This window comes from Clupea harengus, unplaced genomic scaffold, assembly GCF_900700415.2.
Source record: "Clupea harengus unplaced genomic scaffold, Ch_v2.0.2, whole genome shotgun sequence".
Lineage (NCBI taxonomy): Eukaryota > Metazoa > Chordata > Actinopteri > Clupeiformes > Clupeidae > Clupea > Clupea harengus.
The window spans coordinates 5,001-11,913 of record NW_024880704.1 but is presented as its reverse complement, the minus strand read 5'-3'; the positions used below and the strand labels follow the sequence as shown (position 1 = coordinate 11,913).

At 44.1% G+C, this 6,913-nt stretch overlaps 1 pseudogene; it reads right to left on the bottom strand.

The window, feature by feature from the left end:
- Positions 1-1,617: 1,617 nt before the first annotated feature.
- LOC122132558 overlaps positions 1,618-6,913 on the bottom strand; it is a 7,867-nt pseudogene continuing 2,571 nt past the window's right edge.

The window sequence follows — 6,913 nt, the reverse complement described above, 5'->3', positions numbered from 1 at the left end:
CGATAACCATGAGGTGTCTGTCACACCCTGCGTTCTCTGCAGAGGTTCAGGCACGCAATGCCTGTGTTGTTAGGCTCTCCAGTGGCCTCAGAGGTTCAGACACGCCATGCCTGTGTTGTTAGGCTCCCTAGTGGCCTCAGAAAAGCTGGTCTTCATCACCACCCTGGAAGAAGGCTCGGCCTGCATCACCACCACTGGAAGGAGGGCTAGGTTGACACAATATGTAACATGTCTGGAATTGAGCGTGTGTTACATAGTCGGGTCAGACCTGGTTTATCAAGCCTCGCTTTGCTCCAGGGGTAGTGGGCAACTGATGAAGCGTAAAAAGAGTTCATACATTTCTTACCTTAAATGGAGGCAATAGCACCATAAAGAGGCAACCGTCAGAATCAAAGTAAGGGGGAGGGGATGTCAGGGAAACTCCCTCTCATTTTACAGAGTGGATGAATGCATGGCAACAGAAATATGAATCCACTGCATAAATACCTTCACTTGAGGTTTATACATGCCAGTGGAAAATCTGATCTAAATCAATAAAGTAAACTTCAGTATCTTGTTTTGACGGAACTTTTATTTTCATACAAATTTGCCATCATAGCATATTCTTTGTAGCTGAGATGATTGTTATTGACCATAATCCTTATTTTTTCTCTGAAAGCATTAATCAATAATCATGATATAAAATGCAGTTGACTTTAGGGTATTTTATAAATATTAGATAGTGAATTAGACCAGATAATTGGTGTTACATATAGGAAGTATGTATGCAGATATTTACATAAACAGGAACATTTTACACAGCATGTTATGCTGATTGAAATATGCATGCAATATTGAGATGTTGAAATACACACTGTACACATAAATTGCTTAACATCTGACCAAGATGTAATGATTTGACAAAAATGACAAAAATTAAACTTGTATATCCTTCCAAGATGTAGTCATCCCAAAACATATAGAAACATAAATGCCAAAAGGTAGCAATAATGTGTTTAACTAAAAAAACAACAGACAAAACAACCAAAACAAAACCAAATGTACATCTTTCAGCTGCTGACTAAATTTGAGTCTGTCTCATTTTAAAATGAGATAAAGGGAATTCCCCACAAGGGGAATAATATTTATTATTTTATTGTTTATCCTACCACTCATTTTATTGTATTCCTTCAGATCCATTCGCCTCCATGGACGTATGTTTGTGTTGGTAAATATATCATCTATTACAGGCGCTTCTATTCATTTTTCTGTCCTCCATCCTCTTTTTAACACTTTTAGATTTGACTTGCTTATGTCCATATTTATTTGTCTTGACCATTTTCTTTTTTACCTATATATATTAGTATTAGCTTTTGTTCATCTATCTCTGTCTTTAATTCTTTCACTTGTATTGATCTTTATAGTCCTATATATATTTTTATGTTTTATATGTTTTAGTCTCTTTTATCCTTTTCCATTTTGTTCATCATTGACTGGAAAGCACTTTGGAACTCCTGTTCCTTTATAAATTGTCCTGTATAAATAAATGTGACTTCGCTTGATATTATACAGTACATAATGAATTTCCTTGCATTAAAAGTCAGGACTTCTGCACCACCAAAAGTTCCTTAAAAGAGTTCAGGAGGTCTGTGTCTGTCGTTTCCCGCTGCAGGGCCGACTGGGTTGATGTTGGGAAGGCTCTAGTCCCCCTTCACTGTCCACGAAGTTAAGTGTGTAGGTGAGCTGTGGCCGTTGTCCCCAGGCGTAGAGCACCTTCTCCTTGGGGTTGTAGTCCACCTGTGTGGTGAAGGCGTACAGGTTGTGAAGGGCAGCCGCGGCGCCGCCTCCGTGCCCGTGTGCGTGTCGTAGGCGTACGCCACCTCGCCCTCCCGCTGGTTGTAGGTGTCCACCGCGTACAGCACGCCGCACACCAGGAAGCAGTTGCCGTAGGAGTTGCGGCGCAGGCCCGTGCGGTAGGTGGTCTCCTTGCGCATGGTCAGGTCGCCCGGGTCCAGCTTGCTGACCACGATGACCTCGTGCTGGCTGCCGTAGTCGTAGTCCAGCGCCGGGTAGATGACCCACAGGCCGCTCTCGTCCACGGCAAAGTCGATGTCGGAGTGGCCGCGCCACTTCCAGGGAGTGGTGTCCTCGTAGACGGCGTCGTGCAGCAGCGTCCAGGCCGCCACGTAGCGCATCTTCATGTCGTACTTGATGATGTTCTTGGTGAAGGCGCGGTTGTAGTAGAAGGCACCGTCGTAGACCACGTGGCCCGTGCCGATCCAGTTGTAGGGCAACTTGAAGAGGTTGCTCCAACGCCCTTCCACACAAAACAGAAATGAACAAATTAATTATTCTTGAGAATAAAACTTCCCTTGAAATTCTCCAATATGTAGAGCAGATTCGGGATAAACAGGAGTGGGAGCTAAGGTTTGCAAATGTATTTATGACTATGCCAACTTGAAGAGGTTGCTCCAACGCCCTTGCAGACAAAGAGAAATGAACAAATTAATTTTTCTTGAGAATAAACTTCTCTACAAAATTCTCCAATATGTAGAGCGGATACGAGGGTAAACAGGAGAGGGAGTTAAGGTTTGCAAATGTATTTATGATTCATGATTTCTTTGTTTTGTTTCTTTCGGGAACGATTTATAAAAAGGCTGTGGAGTACTTTTTCCCAGGATTCCATTCATGTAAACAGCAAAACAATGTACTACTGGGAGAGGTGTTAGTAAGATGGTTACATAAATGTTTTACAAAGTTGTTTAAAAGGAGCAGGATAAATATTTAGGGAAACAGACACAGTGATTTCCCTTTCAGGAGACATATGGTCACTGTTTCTATTAGGCAGGCCAAACTATACACATAGGTGGTAGTAGGATTGTGCTACACACGTACACACGCACACACACACACACACACACACACACACACACACACACACACACACTCACTCACTCACTCACTCACTCACTCACTCACTCACTCACTCACTCACTCACTCACTCACTCACTCACACTCTGTTTCTTACTCTCTCTCGCTCTGTTTCTCTCCTCTCTTCAACTCACAGGCACTAACTTTGCGAAACATTGTCTGTCTGTCTCCTTGACTTACTTTTCTCTAGCTTTCTGTCACACACACACACACACACACACACACACACACACACACACACACACACACACACACACACACATACACACACACACACGCACTTTCCTTGTGTCTGTCATGGGCAAAAAATGTGACTGAAAGACTTGGTGTTGGCCTAGGCGGGACCCTTTTTGCCTGTTTTGTGGATTGAAATCGGTAAAACATAACAATGACCAAAACCTTTGCACGCCTGTCCAAACCACATTAGAAGAAAGAACCCAAGTCATTATAATCCCCCATGTTCACAGGAAAGAACTTTATATTATTTGACTGGCCCCAATATGATGTCATTCTCCCAGAACAGCAGGCTCACCTTAGCCTGACGATGTCATACTCATAATTCTAGTCAGAATATGAGTCTGATATCGCTCCATTGGGCTGTGATTATGGGGCGTGTTTCAACCGAACCAGGAGAAAAAATGCCTCTACGCTCAATTGGTTACCTACAACCAATCAGAACAACCTAGTATGTGACCAGGAGCAGCTGATACATTACACTTTTACCGGATCCCGTAGGAAGGAAGGCAAAAACATCTTTTCGATTGACAAATGCCTTAATCGCGTTTCTCTGTTCCTCTTTCAAAATAAATGCACTGTCAATGTCTAAATGGACTCGAATCTATATATTTCAGCTCTCCAGCGGCAGCCATGTTTGTTGAAAACGAATTCAACTCGTGTGTTGGTGACGTGGTTGGTTACGTTACTGTTGATCATCTGTCCATCATCGTATAAAGCCCGCCTTAACAATTTGATTGGTACGGCCGATATCGAGCCGCAGATAATTTCTCCTCAATGGAGTAATGCCAGACCGAACTTCCCAACCAAAAAATGTGTGGGCGGGGCTAAGTTCGGTCTGGTATCCAGGCTAGGCTCACCTTGCTTGAAGCTCTCCAGGTTCCGGAACTCCACCAAGTTGTTGCCATAGTAATAGTTGGTTACATAGATCTTGGAATCCCTGGCAACCGGGTCCTTCATCCAGGCCCCTTCGTTCCGCCCATAGCTGTGATGTTTCTCTGGCAGTTCTACGGAGGCTATGGTGCCCTCACAGTCTGGAGTCTTTCCTACAAAAAAAGTGTATTGCTGATTTATGATGGGCTTAGAGATACATTTACAATCTAACAGCTAAGCTATGTATAGCATGGAACACTATGGCAAACCAGAGCCGAAGTTCATGGCAAATTACAAATGCACTGTAAGATTAGTACCAGACCATCAGAATGTGAAATGCAGTAAGGATCTACTCTCCTATACTGCCCATCTCTCTCTCAGCATTACAGAAATCTACACACAAGAGGGAATGTCTGACATTTTGAAACACAGAAAAACATGAAGTACCAATGACTGAATATTGTAAGAATTGATGTTGTGATGTAATGATAGTGAATAACGATGAAAAGGACATGAGGCACCAGTGCAGTGTTCTGTCACAAACAGTCAGTGGTGAGGATATGGTGTTTACTGTGACTTTATTAACATCAGATACCTGATCTGTGAGTGTGGCCTCGGCCTTCACCCTCCCTGCTGTCTATCTCTAACGTGGCCGTAGGTACTGGTCTCCCTGGGATCGGCTGCTCGTCTGTGGAGTTGGGCATGGCGGTTGTGGGGGAGAGAGCAAGGATGTCCATCTGTGGGAGTTCAGGGGTGGTTGTCATGGCAACAGTGGTGGTGGTGCTGCTGCTGCTTCTTGTGGGCAGTGGTTGTGGTTGTGGCTGATGTTGTTGTTGTTGTTGTTGTTGGGGCAGCTGTAGTGGACATGACCTCCATGGTTTCCAGGACGACTTTGGAACTCTCCTTGCCGTCTATGTGGTGGACTGTGTGAGTTTTGGCAGAGTTTTCTGAGAGAGAGAGAGAGAGAGAGCAGGAGAGAGAGAGAGAGAGAGAGAAAGAGCATTCCAGGACGAGAGAGAAGCTTAGACCAACTGGGGACTCCAGGGCACCACTCTCATGAATTCCTTGCCTTCACATCAAAGCACTTCATATTTTGAATGCAGCTAAAACTGCTCCTGTACTTCCGCTTGCTCTGTCTGCTCCTCAGTTCCCTCTCACTCCCTCGCTCTTTCCCTCTTTGTTTCTTTCTATCTCTCTCTCTCTGTCTCTCCGTCTCTGTCTGTGTCTCTTTTTCAGTTCTCACGCCTGGCTTAAATGACACATTCTTTCATTTTTTTTCTCCATCTTAGTCCATGTAAAACATATCACAGAGTCAGCTCTAGCAGCTCAGGAGAGGGTCTTTTTTTGCTGCACAGGTCTTCCTGTTCAGAGAAATTCTTAAGGGGAGTACTTTTGAAACTCGACATAAACTCGTTTGGAGATATTATAAGGAAAGAGGCCAAAGACAACTTAGAAATGCTTGCCACTCTATCCTGGTACAGTCATTTCAAATCACAACCACATTTTATATTACATAGCCATTGTTACAGTGTACAAGAACACAGAAATACGTGTTTAACATACTACATAAAAATGATGAACAACAACACGGGTTAGAGTTGGCAGTTAGGACAGGACAAGGTATCAAAATGTTGAAACGTTGATAATGTTCAAATGTTGATAGTGTAAACACAGTGATAGAGTTTCCTCACTGGTATAATTACAATACAGCATGAACTATGTAACAAAAGAGGTGCCCATATTCTTCAATTATAATAATAATCCACTTTCCAGACTGAAACGAATACTGCACAGACAGGTGTTGATGCCTTGTGACGCCTCCCGGCCTTTTAAATAAGAGAGCTGTGTCACCTCTGCCCTCCTTCCCTCCAGCGTTGGGCTCCGTGTTCCCAGTCCTGGCTGCCTTGTAGTAGGTAATGCCCCGGATCACGCCGGCCTGGTGGCCCAGCGTCTTGGTCTTGGCTGTGGGGTCAGGCTTGCCCGTCTTGCCTGGTTTCAGGGGCTCTTTCTTGGCCTTGGCTGGCTTCTCTTTGGGCAGTTTGGGAGACTGTCTGGAGGCTGGGTTCTTCTTGTTGTTGGGGGGTTTCGCTGTCTCCTTGGGTTTTTTGCTCTCCATATCCTGAAATTAGCAGAATTGTTGTTTATTACGATGGCTATGTGTGCGTATTTGTGTGTTTGAGAGAGAGAGAGAGACAGAGACATAGTGTGTGTGTGTGTGTGTGTGTGTGTGTGTGTGTGTGTGTGTGTGTGTGTGCGCGCGTGCGCGCGTGCGTGCGCGTGCGGATTACCTGTACTTTGTTGTCAGGAGCAGCATCTTTCTGCAGCAGCTGTAGTCCCAGGTTGGAGATCTCCTTTTTGATGCTGGTCATGATGTCAGAGTAGTTGTCATAACGCTTCAGCTGGTTGCTAAGAGTCACTATACTGTCCTTCACAACGTCATTCTCTCTGCTCAGGTTGGTCTTGATGGTCTAAACAGAATACAACAACATGTATCTCTTAACTGTCTCAAGAAGCAACACAGACACACTTGATTTTGATCATGAGAGGATGAATAGTTTTATAATTAAACAGCTATCCTGATTTTAAGGGTGATGAATGTTGTCACAGCTATTATTTCCAATAACAGAACGAAAATGACAAACAGAAATGGGCAGTACATTACAATAAACTGTAAGTGTTGTTCATGACCTGTTTCTTTAAAGTAACTAAGGCAATAGGTCTGTCGTACCTCCTCCAGGCTGTTCATCTGAGCCACAACCTTATTCATGTACGCATGGACCTTCATCAGATCCAAACTGTACAACGTTCCCTCAAGGAGGTCTACCATAGAATGGAGCTGTGGAGGCAAACAAAGCACACACACACGCACACACACACACACACACACACACACAC